At 34.6% G+C, this 15,970-nt stretch overlaps 1 long non-coding RNA gene across 1 annotated transcript; it reads right to left on the bottom strand.

The window, feature by feature from the left end:
- Positions 1-7,118: 7,118 nt before the first annotated feature.
- On the bottom strand, positions 7,119-12,199 carry LOC125653667 (uncharacterized). Its single transcript, XR_007362013.1, has 3 exons — positions 12,079-12,199; positions 10,870-10,991; positions 7,119-7,197 (listed from the first exon to the last, which is right to left on the bottom strand). It is a non-coding gene; the product is annotated as an uncharacterized LOC125653667 (long non-coding RNA).
- Between the last annotated feature and the right edge of the window lie 3,771 nt (positions 12,200-15,970).

The following is a 15,970-nucleotide window of genomic DNA, read 5'->3' as shown; positions in this document are numbered from 1 at the left end:
TCTTTAAGCTATGAGGATAGGGCTTTGAATTTTCACACATACATGCCTCAGGACTAGGCCTTTCTTTTGATAACCAGATCTTTGACTAAAGGTATTCCATGTATAATGAAAGGATAATGAACAATTTTGAAGGATTTAGATTAACATAAATGTTTATTGTTAAATAATGATGAAAGTGAAGCAGATGAAATTCACATGACTGGTAACTGATTAGAAGCTGACCTTTTTGCACTTGAGACTTTTTGGAAGAGTTGTGTGCCCTTTGTAAAAATAAGAAAACTCTAATTTTATAAAAATGTGTGTGGTCAATGATTAATTTTATTTCATATTTTCATGAAGAAAAAGTGTATATCTTTCTACCAAGAGATTTGTATGAAAATATAATTTCTTTTTAAAATATTGTAATAAAACATGCTTTTCCCATATACTTCAATGTTAAATTCTAGGTGAAATAAATCAAGCAGTAAATAAAATTTTGAAAATTCCTATGGTGGATTATTTTTATTTGACGAACCCTTCAAAATGATACCATGATTACAAATATTCCACCATCCATTTATTAGATATGAAATATGGTTATTATACATTGAATACAAATTTGGCTGTATCTTTTGAACCAAGGGGAATTGGTCTTTAATATTTCACATTTGCATGACCAGACCAGGCCTTTCATATGGTGCCAAAACGTTTGACCTAGTAACCTTGGTTTAAGCAAGTTATGTTGTCTTCAGACAACTGTTCTGGTTTCCGACAAACCTTGTTCAAATTATCCTTTATTATTATTATTTTATTCATTTATAAAGCGCAAAATTACAAATAGTTTCTATGAGCTGTACAATGTTTGTGCTAATAATCATTGATAATATACTAATAAAAGACCTGCAAGAGCTATAAAGGAAATGATAAAACAATAGAAAGAATTTAAAAGTAAAGAGGATTTAAGCATTTCTAACGGAAGGGCTGTGCTCCAATGCATAGGGAAATGATTGGGAAGTAGTGAAAATGTTTTTAAAAGTCTCCAAGAGACCCCATGGACCAGAAAAGCAAAATCTGTTGCGAACGCTTCTCTATTTCGTATAAATTAAAGTTAACTCAATGACTCCTAGGATTTTACATGGTAGTAGGTAAGCAAATTCTCTAAAATATACAGAATCCAGGGCGAATCAATGTAATGTAAATATTCAGAATCCAGGGCGAATCAACGTAATGTAAATATACAGAATCCAGGGCGAATCATCGTAATGTAAATATACAGAATCCAGGGCGAATCATCGTAATGTAAATATACAGAATCCAGGGCGAATCATCGTAATGTAAATATACAGAATCCAGGGCGAATCAACGTAATGTAAATATACAGAATCCAGGGCGAATCAACGTAATGTAAATATACAGAATCCAGGGCGAATCATCGTAATGTAAATATACAGAATCCAGGGCGAATCATGGTAATGTAAATATACAGAATCCAGGGCGAATCAACGTAATGTAAATATACAGAATCAAGGGCGAATCATCGTAATGTACAAGCATCCTCATGTAGTTCGATTTCAGTTTTGTTCATGGCATTATTACAGGGCCGTAAATTACATGGAGGCGGAGGAGGCAGCTGCCTCCTCCAACTTTTGAGCCAAAAAAAATAAATTAAAATTTAAAGTTCATTAGAATTTATGTTGTTTCCAATAACTAAGAACATGATACCTCCCTTAAAAAGCATTCCAAATCTTTCTTTTAGAATGAGTTAGTCAAGTAACATCTTAGAAGGCCCTAGAATCAGGGATTTTGCACGAAACGTGTTCAGTGTGCACAAAATGTGCTCTGCGTCTGGGGGCCTGGGCGGCCCCCAGACCCCCGCCTAATTTCCTGCCTCCTCCAAATTGAAGGTTAATTTACGGCCCTGTATTATCTAGGAATCTGGGAGAGGCATCAGAATTGATACAAGCAAGCATCCTGATGTAGTTTATGTTTGTTCATAGCGTTATATCCAGGAGTCGGAGCGGGGCATCAGAAGGGATACATATATTTTGAAAAAATGGGAACTATATTAGAAATTCTTAAATAGGATGTAGAAAAGGTTTTCATTTTGAACCATGACTAAAGTGCTTGAATATTTCTGCCATTGTTTATTTATGACCAAAATAAATTTTAATGTTGAAATCGCAAAAGATTGCAAGATGTATCAAGTTTGATGCGTCTGTAATTTTTACGTATTGTAAAGCTGTTTTAGTCATTTTGGTATCCATCGGCAAATATGAATTAGGTAGCTAATGGCTGTTTAAATTCTGTAGAACCAAAGGTGCAATTTGTATAACTTTTACAGTTTTTCATAGATATATAAGAATATTTTTGTATATTTAAGTTTATTCAAATAATGACCCTTTGGAGACGAATAGGGATTCGAAGTTTTACATAGTATGTATTTGAATATTCCCCAAGATATTCTTTTTTGTTTTGTGTTTTGGCACACTGATTTTGACTACGGATTACTCCGTTTACCTGATCAAGACAAATAGGGCTCACAGCGGGTGTCATCGGTCGACAGGGGATGTTTACTCCTCCTAGGCACTTGATCCCACCTCTGATGGGTCCGTGTTTACACAACTCTGTATTTGTATGCAACCTGACCTCCGAAGTCAGAGCTGGGTCATGATATGGTTTGAAGATTGTATTACATGGTTTTAGATGCTATGTCTAATGCATATGCAAGCATCCTCACAGGTTGGATTCATGTTTGTTCTCATTGGGGTTGAAAGCTCGTTCACAGTAGGGATTCAACATTTAGAAGGGTCAACTCCTTCAAATTATACCTATATTTCAGGATCCACAATGATACAATGTGTGAAGTTAATACTCAGGATAGCTTACGTCAAGTAGATTCTATTTAGTTCACACCCTTCTCTACAACACAAAACTGAAGCCACGGGGAAATGTTACGGCTAAGGTGAGCAACAGATGGCCTTATACCTTGTTTTTGATAAGAAAACAATCAACAGACACGTTCATCTAAAGCATTGTCTGTCTGCTTGTGAGACGAGTTGTATATTGTAACAGGCTGGCCTCTAGTAATCGTCAACACGTATAATCACAACTTCTTTACAGATCAAATGTTTATTTTCTTCACATCAACAATCCATAAAGATACACAAAACTGCGTTGGTCCATTATTAAACAATGTCACCTGGGAATCACAATCCGTATATAATCATAACCTTTCACAGGGTCGTATGAGTGGTGGGAGATAGCTCAAGGTTTCAGAAGTATGAGAATAGCATTGTGTAGTAGAGGGGAATAAAAGGGGAATAACTCTGGCAAAGAGAATCTACATAAAGGATACTTGCTGTCAGGAATTAATTATGACTATAATGATAATGTTCAATAACTTTGGAATGTCAGGAATTAAATTGTAAGAAAATAAGATGTCAGGATTTCAATTGTCAGGATTTTACTTGTCAGGATTCTTCAGTTGTCAAGTAATTATAATTTATCCAAATATTAGATAGGAAAGAGGTATTAAAAAGTTTCTTTAAGATGATTAGGATTTCTTGTCAACAAATTCATTTTTGTACCTGAGTTTCTCTCAAATTTTGTCCTGACACTGATGTGCTTGAGACAGCTATCTAACTAAAATGAGATTCTTCCTCCCTTATATAGTTTCAGCAGCTAGGAATTAGCCAATGAAATTACTCGATTTTCCTGACAATTCCTGACAGAAAAAACTTATATTAAATCATGCAATATACACTGTCATTTTTGTACAAAAATGATATGCAAGTAATTCAATAAAAATAATTGAATAACTTGTCTAGTAATAGATGCTGAATTCACTGCACTATATTTTGTGACTTCACTACCAACAAGGAAGAAAACGTATCCTTGGGCATGCACAAAATAGTTCCAAATTAAGTAACAACAAAATGGGACTGTAATGATAACAACAATTAAAGACTGAATCATATTGACTAAATCTTATCATCTATGTGAATTCTAAGTGAAACAACAACACATAGTAGCTATAAGGTAAGTTTGTATCACTTTGAATTAATGCGCCAACTTCACTGTTGATGATGTCATACAATGGCAGCCTCTTTGTACTTAACTCTGTGTGCACCTAAGATAAACATATGTAGGATATATGAATTAAACTGAGGATAGACCAAACAATCTATGGGATATTTCACACAGGTAAGTGTACTAATTAATAGTCATTGATTGTGAATTGTAGGATGCATTTCATTCATAGAAAACATGTGGAAAATAAAATACAGCTGGACCTCATGTTTATATACAACAATAAAAAAAAACCCAATCTCTGAACCAACGCAGTCAAAGAACAATAATAAACCATGACAATTCAACAATGGCATTATAGCTTTCCACTATATACAGTAAATGTACAGTTTTCCCTTTAAATTGGAATTTCACACTCTGTTGTGCAACTATAGATCTAATGCACAAAATATGTATCTAAAAGCCACCCCCTTCCCAAACACACAAGAAAATTTGTTAAGAAAGACCTGTCTATTACACTATGTACAAAAATAATTATACAGCATTTGTTCGTAGTGTAACGACGTTCCCGATCTACCTTCTGAACACTGCAATGGAGAGTGCATTGATTGATAACTGTCAGATATTGGAGGTTTGCCTGTAAGTTCATGCCCCGGGTTTAGAATAGTTTATTGAAAACCACAGCGGTATTAGTTCACTTTTCATATACCGTAACGCATGATTTTGGTGCTGGAAACGTTGGAAGTTTTGGCGGACGAGGAACAATCGCCCAAAATAGAAGTGTCAGATTTGCCATTAATACAAATGATACACTTGTTAAATAAAGCGAAAAAAGATTTCGGACTTCATTGTTGTTGTTGTTGTTGATATAATTTTGCAAACTATTCACGAGGCCAATATGACCAATTATGCGGTATGCATAGAAATAACTGGGTCGTAAATTTGGCTTTCTCTGGTATTTTCACAGTTATCCGTATCAGTGTTATTGGCCTGTACGTGGTAGGGTGTGTATGAGTGACCACCCTCTGGATCACGTGACTCCGTTGTGATATACTGTTCCTGCAACTCTTCGTTCTCGACTGTCCGTCTTCGTACTCTAAACAAATCAGTAGAATATCACATGATTTGATAAAGAAATGATTCAGTAAAGATGAAAAGTGAATGATCACAAAAAGCTTACCTTTTGAAAATGTACATCGTTGCCCCTGCTCCAATAACCAAACCAAGGACCACTCCTCCTGCGACGATAGTACCTCCCAGAATTATTGTACTGATAGAACCAGTTCCTGTAATCAGATAGTACCTCCCAGAATTATTGTACTGATAGAACCAGTTCCTGTAATCAGATAGTACCTCCCAGAATTATTGTACTGATAGAACCAGTTCCTGTAATCAGATAGTACCTCCCAGAATTATTGTACTGATAGAACCAGTTCCTGTAATCAGTACAGCGAAATACATAGATCGACACATGTAAGTTAAAAATTATAGACTTAGGTCAATTAAAGATGTTCGCACCTGAGATTTGGAGGAATGTCAATTTTTTGGAAGTGTATTTTTGATTTTTACAGCGAAGGAGAATTAGGAAATTAAATAGAAAAACGGGGGTCGCAACGCTTGTTAAGTACCGAGATATATATACAGTGTTCTAAACATTACATTTTTGCACTTGGAATTTATTCAATTGTGTGTTGATGTCAACACAATATAAGCAACAGAAATCAATCATTACACATGAAATAGATACATAATGATGTCTTCTAACAATGCAGATAAAAAGACTTTAAATACGAGTAAAGGAAATAGATAATGTCCTTTTTGCACTTGATATACGAAAAACTTCATGATAACAAATTTAAGAGTTTAAAAGAACATGTTAGTTAGGAGTAATGTAAATTTCTAAAATTTCACATAATTTTCAAGGTCTTGTTTTAAAATTTGAAATCTAACTAAAACAAAATCTAAATTATTGGTGAAAATACTTAATTTTCATACAAAATTTCGAGGAAACAAATCTAAACTTTTTTAAGAACCGGTGTTCTGTTTGGAAAAATATATCAACCAAATTAACGAATTACAACATTTGAATTAGTTTCAAGTCTCAACTACTTGTATCATAAATTATAAAACTGAAATACACGTATAGGAGTATGGAAATAGAAGATATATAGTTTTTAAATCGAAGCAGGCTACTGACAAACAAGTTGATGGTGCAGGGGTTCTAACAGTTTCGTTTAAAATCATAATTTCGCAAATTCTATGGTCGTTACATTGATCTAGTTTGCCAATACAACATATCGTTGGGTCAAATGTTGTCTGACGTGTTTCATGCCGATTGTTAGGCCGTTCTTGGTACACTGATTTTGACTACGAATAACTCCGTTTACCTGATTAAGATATGGGGCTCACGGTTGGTGTGACCGGTTCACAGGAGATGCTTACTCCTCCTAGGCACCCGATCCCACCTCTGATATATCTAGTGGTCTGTGTTTGCCCAACTCTCTATTTTGTATTGCTTATAGGAGTTATGAGATTCATCACCTTTCATTATCTTCGCCTTTCATTGGATGAAACAGAAACTGTAATGTCATGCGGATTTAGAACTTTTTGATTAACTAATTCTTCCGCCACAAAATGCAGTCCATGTCAAATCCTTTCAAAATTTGAATTGACGCAAAATGTTTCAACTGAAGAGGGTTCAGTAATAGATGTGTGATATGTTTGCACCAATGGGATCAGTATTGGACCATTACATACTTAGTTGTAGCATCCTGCGCATTTGTGCTCAAAAGCTCAGGAGCTAACTTCCTTAATACAATTCTTTCCTAATGAATAGACTATGTGTTGAGTAAAGTATATGAAAAGGAAAAAATTATTTGTAGATGTAAATTGCCAGAAACGTTTTGTATGATTATTTGATATTAATCATACCTTCACTTTTTGCATCATTATTTGATATTAATCATACTTTCAATTTTTGCATCATTATTTGATATTAATTATACTTTCACTTTTTGTATCATGATAGTAATCATACCTTGACTTTGTGTATCATTATTTGATATTAATCATACCTTCACTTTTTGTCTCATTATTTGATATTCAGCATACCTTCACCGATCTCCTCTGGCTTTCCAAAATGCATCATTAATTGGTTTCTATGGCAGGTATTGCAGCTACACCTTGTCACTGTTGCAACGAAGTGAAATTTCAAACGTTCATTACCACTGATATAAAGACTGAATGCGTGCATAGACAAATTATGTTCGTGATGTAAATTTGCAGTTCCGTTTGAATCAATTAAGTTGAAACATGATGAAAGTTTGGGGTTCTATCTGAGTCGAGCTGACATGTTGGTATCATGTGTTTTACATGGAAATTTTAACTTAACCTCATGAACATTAACAAAGAGTTAAATGCAGACTCAACCGAATCCTACATCTTATAATAAATGAACGTTATATCTAAATCTCGACATTTCCAAGAAATAGATTATTATAAATAGATGTTTTTAAACAAGTTATACTTAAAAGTCTTTTTTAGATATCAGTGTAGAACATGTTCGACTTATTTTTCTGCATGTAAGTACATGCATGTTTAACTTGAGCAAAACAATTGGGTGCACTGTATTGATATTGTTGTTTAAATATGTTGCAGAGAGTTGAAAATGAACTATAACATCTTAAAAGAATCAAGCAAGTTTTAACTCAAGCGGAACCTGAACTGAAATCTCACCAATGACGATGATATGAGATGTGTAGGATAATAAAGGATGGGATACCCGAAGGTACAAATACAGAGATGATTGTACAGTGTTCATCACAGTCTGCATTTGTTGGTAGTAAAATCGTAAGTAGAGACCGACAGCTGCAACTGTCTGCTGATGTAGAATTTGTCTGTCTTAAACACGTTATGTTGGTCGCTATGTCGTGTACGTCAAATGAAGGACTCTTCTTATGAAGATACCTGTCAATTTCTGAAAATAATTCTCAAAAATTTATTTCCAAGTTTCTTTGGTTCAATTGATTTGATAATTCTCAAAAATTCATTCCTAAGCTTCTTTGGTTCAAGGGACGTGGTCGGCTACCAACATCTTAATCTGTGATAGGACCAGTCAAGAATTTTGGGGGTTGTCGCGCAAGGTCCACTATCGGACAATTAAGCCACACTTAGAAATTTTAACATGACATGCACCGTATCAGCTGTTAGATCCATCAACAGTTTGGAAGTTAAATGTATAAACCTTAGCAGGCACCCAATTTTTCTCTCATCGTCGGTGTTTGGTCTCTATCCTTGTTAATTTTCTTTTTTTTTTAATTTGAATAGTTTTCAGTTGCCACATTTCAACAAGATGGGATAACCGCTAGGTCTGTACGGAAGCTTAAAAGAAAGTTAGCACAAACGGTCTGATTTCTGCTGGAATACGGGCAAGTAAGGAATGTAAATTGAATTGTCAATTTCCCCTGCCTTTCGATAGTCTTATAAAAGTTTCCGTATTTTTCAAACAGTTAAAATGTTATTTAAATATGGTGCCCGTGGCATTTGTTGTAAAATTTGTTTTGTAGAGGTAGTTTTTTGTAAGGCATTTGTTGTTTCTGGGCCTTCACTCCACAAAATTCAAAGTGTGGGTTTCTTCTACATTACACTGCTGATCTAAAAACGGAGTCTCCCTCCCTGGAAATTGAGATCCGTAGGCCAGGATACAAAGTTTATCAGTATCCTTAATTAGATTCCATTTCATCATGTTTCATGAATAACTACACCAGTTTGAACGTTGGACTACTTATATGGACATATTGCGAGTTCGAATCTACATTAGATAGGTATTCTTTTTTAAAGATTTCTTTTTCGTACTCTAATTTAATTGAATATTACAGAATATAATATAGATATGCAATGTAATTAGGTACACGTATTTCGTTATACTCGATTTCCGCAATAGCTGGGCTGAACGACTCACATTCTTTGCTCGTTAAGTGCGTCAATATATATACGTTCGGGTACAAAAGAATAGATGGTAATTTTGGGTACCTACATAGATGATAATTTCGGGTATCTGCATGGTCTCAGGAACTGCAAAGAAGGACGCAGTTCGATTTTCACTGCAAGATGGCGGCGGAAGGCTATAATTTGGTAAACTGATAATTTGTGTATAATTTTTACTAGAAATTGCTTAATGATGGTTCTTTATGAGTCGATTCTCTTACACGTGATCGTATGGTTACGGGCACTTCTCTCCAATTCGATTGACTGGGGTTGCAAAATTACAACTAAATCTGCTAGAAGAGTGAAAATGAGGGTAGCGGATCAGAAGTCTTGGCTAGATGACTCCCAAGATCAAAAGCAGTTAAGGTATCCGATCCGTAAGACGCCCATTTAAAAAAAAAGAATTAATTGTTATGTAATACAAAACCTGGTATCAAATGAAAAATAATTATTGTACACAGTGATTCACTGAAATTATGGGCCGTATGCGCTGACATGCAAAGCTGATTTATCATGATTAATTAACTACATTCTGGATTTCATATTTTATTACGCATGCGGGTCATACTTTCTTAAGGCTAACAATTTGAAGGAAACGTCACATTACTAGGAAAGGGCGGGCCTTGCACATATTTGCTCTATACGCACTATCATCAAGTGGTGTCACAGTTGTTTTTGTGAAATGTGTAACGTAGTTCCACCATCTTGTGACGTCATAAGATTTCGCAAAGTCAATGATTTAATAAGATTTATGCATGACAGGAACATACAATTTGTTGGAGTCTTTTTCAGTGTTATTGTAAAAAATCTTGATAACCATATTATTCAAAAGTATAAGTTATTTATGAATAATCAATTATATGCTTCAAAATATTGAATCGAAGGGCAATAACCCCGTCTTTATCAAATTATTTACAAAGTCCATTATGCGATAGATTTCCTTTATTCTTCAATTTTTTAAAAGAAAGAATTTCATGAAATTGTTATGAATACTATTATATCGTTTCAACCAGTTATTTTGAATTTTTTATTATGCTGTTTTAGGAAAATTATAATTTTCTGAGGTTGATATAGGTATATGTGTGTTAATTGTTAAAACATTATCAATATCGCAACATACTTATTTTGTAATTTTTTTGTTACTAAGATGAATTATTTGACCGGTCGCCAGGGGATGCTTGCTCCTCCTGGGCGCCTGATCCCACCTCTGGTGTGTCCAGGGGTCCGTGTTTGCCCAACTATCTATTTTGTATTGCTTGTAAGATTTATGAGATTGATCACTGTTCGTTATCTTCACCTTGCATTTGAAAAATCAACAATCAAATATTAGATTGAATCTATAATTCTAGAGGAATTCATTAAACTTTGAACATTATAGAAATATATTTTTTGTAGAAATTGTATTAAATAAATACAATAAAAATATGGTAAACTAGTTGAAAATGGAGAAAATTATATTTTCTATAAATAAACGGCTATCTATATAAAAAACAATCCGTTGTGAATGACAACAACTCTTATGCTGGTATTTCCCTATTGCATGTCTGTTTGGCAATGATTTCCCTGATATTCACGTTAATTTCATATATATTATAAAACAGTTGTTTCATGAAAATATTATGTTAAACTGTCACTTTAATTATTTTGATTCATTCTTTATTTTGTGTTTTACTTCTGTTTCTGTATGTCTGATCTTTAAAAAGGTGACAACGTATAGTTTGTCCTTCGTTATTGATTAACTTAAACTGTACGTTGAATCCATCATTATAGGGAAACAACTGAGTGTGGAGTCCCATGCCCAAAGTCGTTACACCGTTTTAAAGCTTACTTATTTGACTTTACTAGTACGTCAGTTTACAAAGCGTATACTATTACCTGTAATCTTCTTAAAAATGTGCGTTTCGCTATTTCTGAAGCACGAGTTTGTCTCCTCATCAGTTGCTATGAGATTCTCCTTTTCGATATGGACGCTGATGCATCGTAATGCACGTGACCCACTACAAAAAGGCATTGAGTTAATAAGATGTGCTTCAACTAACAATCATGTTCTGAGATCTCTAGCTACACTACTACACCAGATGAACTGATCTGTTACCGTTATACGTTATCGACCGGAATCTTTAAGCGTTCCGTTCCCAGGCTGAATGGTTTCATTCCCAGAACAAACCGTTTTGTTCCATAGTCAATTCGTTCTCTTCTCATCTAACACTGTTCGTTCTCGATAAAGCGTTCGTTACCTTAAGCTGGTCATTCGGAACCCACTTTGCAGTATCAAGTCATTATTTTATTGTAAGTTCATCATGGCGCTCGGTGTAGTTAGGACGAAGAAAACAAAAATATGTTAATGAAAACAACAAAAGTACCCCTGTAAGCGAACACATTAGAAATTGCTCCAGAACATTAATTTGAGTTTTGCCGTTTTTCCAAATTATCACAGATTAGAGACAGAACGTGAAACCAAAGAAAAACTATTGAAATATTTAAACCTTACTTACGTGTTACATAATTTAGTATTTTAACTATTCCCCGCATTTATGTAATATTATAATTTTCCCATATCAGTTTTACACGCGTTATATTATGATGTTATTATGAACTTCAGTAAAGCGTTACGATGTATTGACGCTTTTTGACATCACTTTACAATCACCATGTACATGTGTAACTATGCAATATTCATTATACAGGTGAAGAACTAAAGAAACTAGTCCCTATCGGCTTTATGATATATAGTATATATATATATATAAAGCACTAAAAATGACCAACGACACGAACAACAGTGAATTGTTAAATTTTCAGGACAACCTGTCCCTTACTCAGGACGATAGAATATTTACATAGAAAAGAAAACTAAATAAAAAAAGGAAACTAAAACTACAACTAAACTACAAAAGCTGATAACAAACAAAACGTCTACATACTAAAATTATTGAATGTAATATGTTGCAACCCTTCGGTCTCAAAACGTTGGGCAGCGCTCGTTCACCGTTCCAGGTTCCCCTGGGGTAGTACTACGCTTTAGAGTCTGTATGCGTATTGCGATACAAGATAACGGTTGATACAATGATAATAAATGTTTACCTTGCCACTACAACGCTGGAGATAATCGCCAATAGGAAGTTCATTTCAATATCTTAGAAAAAGGTCACACATGAGATACGGGTACAATGGATTGAAAATATATCTCAATACTACAATACGGATGGTTTTAGTAAAAAAAAATATGTAATGTCCAATTAACTTTTCATTTCTGTAAAATAGTAATTCTTCGTAAAACATGGTCTATAATTTCCGTTCTGTGATTATTTTAGGTTCATGTTTCCTTAGTAGGGAACGCTAAAAAAGACCATGGTCATGTTCATCAAAACTTATGACTTTCCGAAAACATAAACACTTCCTTCAAAGTTGGAGTAGATTGTTTACACGATATTGCTTTTTTCGTATAATGTTAAACGTTTTTATAAGTTTTACATTACGACCCCTGGGTCAAGGCCTCTGCTGGTGGACTGTTAGTCCCCGAGGGTCTCTACAGCCCAGTAGCTAAATACTTCGTTATCATCTTGAAAATACGGATGTATATCTAATTGCCGTGATAATATTTAGAACTTCATTTCAAAATTAAGGATGATCTCCCTCATGCATAGCTCTTATCCTTAGACGAATTTGACTACAGTCTTTGACACTCTGTTTTTCTTTCTAGTTATTACAAGTTTAATGTTATTTCAGATTTCCAAAATTTCGGCTTGAGCATCACTTAAGAGACATTATTTGTCGAAATGCGCATCTGGTGCATCAAAATTGGTACCGTGTAAGTTTTACATAGTAAATAATCATGTAGACAGGCAAACTAATTAATTAGAGACCGCGAAATTCTTTTGAAACTGCAAATAAACTAATTTTTAAATTCATGCACTTCAATTTGTTTTGTTTTTTGACACAGATGGGTTGTGGAGGCAAATTTTGACTCCCATAAAATAATGACCGGGGGTCTATGCCATCTTTGTGTTTAAGGCGTAAATCACTTATCAAAACAATTCATTCGGAATTCAGCGTTTGTACTTTCGTTTTGATATTGTACTCAATTTTGATGAATTTGTTCAGTTTATTCCAGCGGGTGTGAACTGTTAACAGTAGATGTTTACACCTTCTAGGCACCTGTCCCATCTCTGCTATGTGCAGGGGTCCGTGTTTGCCCAACTTTGTAGTCTATAGTCCATGAATTGTTTCATACTGATTGTTATGCCGTTCTTGCCACACTAATTTTGACTACGGATAACTCCGTTTACCTAATCTGGACATAGGGCTCACAGCGGGTGTGACCGGTCGAAAGGGGATGCTTATTCCTCCTAGGCACTTGATCCCACCTCTGATGTGTCCAGGGGTCCATATTTGCCCAACAATCTATTTTGTATTGTTTATAGGAGTTTTGAGACTGATCACTGTTCGTTATCTTCACCTATAAGGTTAGAGGTCAAAGACTATGCTCTGCACTTTTGCAAAATATGTTTGAAACTGACTTTATTTATCTATAATTCTAAACATTCCTTGATTTTTTTCTTAGATTATGTCATTTTGATGTCGAAACATTGTGATTGGAAAATAAAAATGTGTATGACATTCCTCCGTACTAATGTATATGTCCTAATATGATATCATAAAGTTGTTCGCACTTTACGTTTCCCATTGGAAATTTCAAAACCATATATAACTTTTCAATTTTTTTTTTCGAATACAAATCACGGAACGCATGTAGCCACTAAAACTACTCATATATGCAAAGTGATATACCATAATTAACACCTCTTGATTTAAGCGTTTTTGCAATTGCAGATCACACGTTTTCAAGCCTAACAATTTGAAATTAAGATGACTTTTAGAGATTGCATTGAAAAAGAGCGAGACGTGTACGTGCATTTTTTTATGCCTCACGAGAAATATTATCAAGTTTCCTTCACTTCACTTACCTAACACCAATTCTATATAAATGCTTCTATTTATCATGTTCAGAATTACCTTAAGGCCGATTAAGTCGTTCGCATATTTGGCAAATCAGTTTAAATTAGTTTACAATGTGCGTGATATTACCGGCAATCTTCTCAAAGATGTGCGTTTTGCTGCTTCTGAAGGACGAGTTTGTCTCTCCATCAGTTGCTATGAGATCCTCCTTTTCGATATGAACGCTGACATATCGTAACGCACGTGAACCACTATGAAAAATTACAAAAACTTCTATCTGTGAATAATATGTGATTATCTGATTATGGGTTAATATGTTGTAATCATGCTGAGCTACGAGTGAATATTGTTGAAGTATGAATTAATATGGTGTGCCTAAGTTATGCTGTGAGGGAATACGGCGTTATTATGTAAAACTTATACGGTACCAATTGGGATGCACCAGATGTGCATTTCGACAAATAATGTCTCTTCAGTGATGCTCAACCGAAATGTTTGAAATCCGAAATAACAATGAAGTTTTAGAGCTATTATAGCCAAAAACAGCGTGCCGAAAAAGTGGAGTCACATTCGTCTAAGGATAAGAGCTATGCATGAGGGAGATAATCCTTAATTTTGAAATGAATTTCTAAATTTTATAACAGCAATTAAATGTACATCCGTATTTTCAAGCTAGTAACGAAGTACATAGCTACTGGGCTGTAGAAACCTTCGGGGACTAACCGTCCAGCAGCAGAGGCCTCAACCCAGGGGTCATACTGTAATTATGCTGCGTAATGAGTGAATATGGTGTGATTAAGCTGAGCTGTGAGTGAATAGGGTGTGATTAAGCTGTATTATTAGTGAATATGGTATGGTAAAGCTGAGCTGTGAGTGGATACGGTGTGGTTAAATTGAGCTGTGAGTGAATACGATGTGATTAAGCTGAGCTGTGAGTGAATATGGGGTGGTTAAGCTGTGTTATGAGTGAATACGATGTGATTAAGCTGAAATGTGAGTGAATATGGGGTGGTTAAGCTGAGCTGTGAGTGAATACGGCGTGATGAAGCTGAGCTGTGAGTGAATGCGATGTGATTAAGCTGAGATGTGAGTGAATACGATGTGATTAAGCTGAGCTGTGAGTGAATACGATATGATTAAGCTGAGCTGTGAGTGAATACGATGTGATTAAACTGACCTATGAGTGGATACGTTGTGAGGAAGTTAAGCTATGAGTGAATACGGTGTGGTTAAGCTGAGCTGTGAGTGGATCTGGTTTGGTTTTACAATATTACATTTTCAATGGATGTTTAAATAAACTCGCAATCACGCTATGGCACATGTACTGCAACGTACCGGTTAACACAATGATAATAGATATTTACCTTGCTGCAACAATGGTCGAGATGAACATCAATGTGATTCTTCCGCAAACCATTGTCTATAATTTCCGTTCTGTTTTTAGATTCTATTCTGTTTGATAGAAAAATTAGGAAGAGCTGTCGTCCTGTTGATTGAATGGAAGGTGAATTTTATGAATTTATAGAAACAGACACTTCCTCCTAAGTTGACGTAAACTACTTATATAGTTTTGCTTTATTTGGAATAAAATTAAGTTGATGGTGAAACTGACAGAATAGGAAAACTAATACTTTAGGTACAGGGTAGTTCTATTGATAAACGAATAAAATCAATTAAAGTTCTTAAGTCATATGCTTCATATTTTTCTAAATAACATTCGGTGATTTGGCACACCAGAAGTGAAGTATCTGCCAGATATTAAACGTGGGAACCTAACTCATGAAATCAATATGCATAATCATGCATTTAATATCAGTATAAACTGACTTACTATTCGTATTTGACAAAGTAGTTATAATTCATCAAACGACAATCTGGCCATGAATATACAAAAGTAGAACAAAATTATTTTTTTTACCACCCTACCCCCCAAATACCTATATATATATCTCCAAAGTCTTTTTAAAAATATATATGTTTATGTATATGCAAGAATTTGCTTTACACCAATTAGAGT

Source organism: Ostrea edulis, chromosome 7, assembly GCF_947568905.1.
Source record: "Ostrea edulis chromosome 7, xbOstEdul1.1, whole genome shotgun sequence".
Classification (NCBI taxonomy): Eukaryota; Metazoa; Mollusca; class Bivalvia; order Ostreida; family Ostreidae; genus Ostrea; species Ostrea edulis.
The sequence above is the reverse complement of the archived record's forward strand: the minus strand, read 5'-3'. Positions and strand labels throughout refer to the sequence as shown.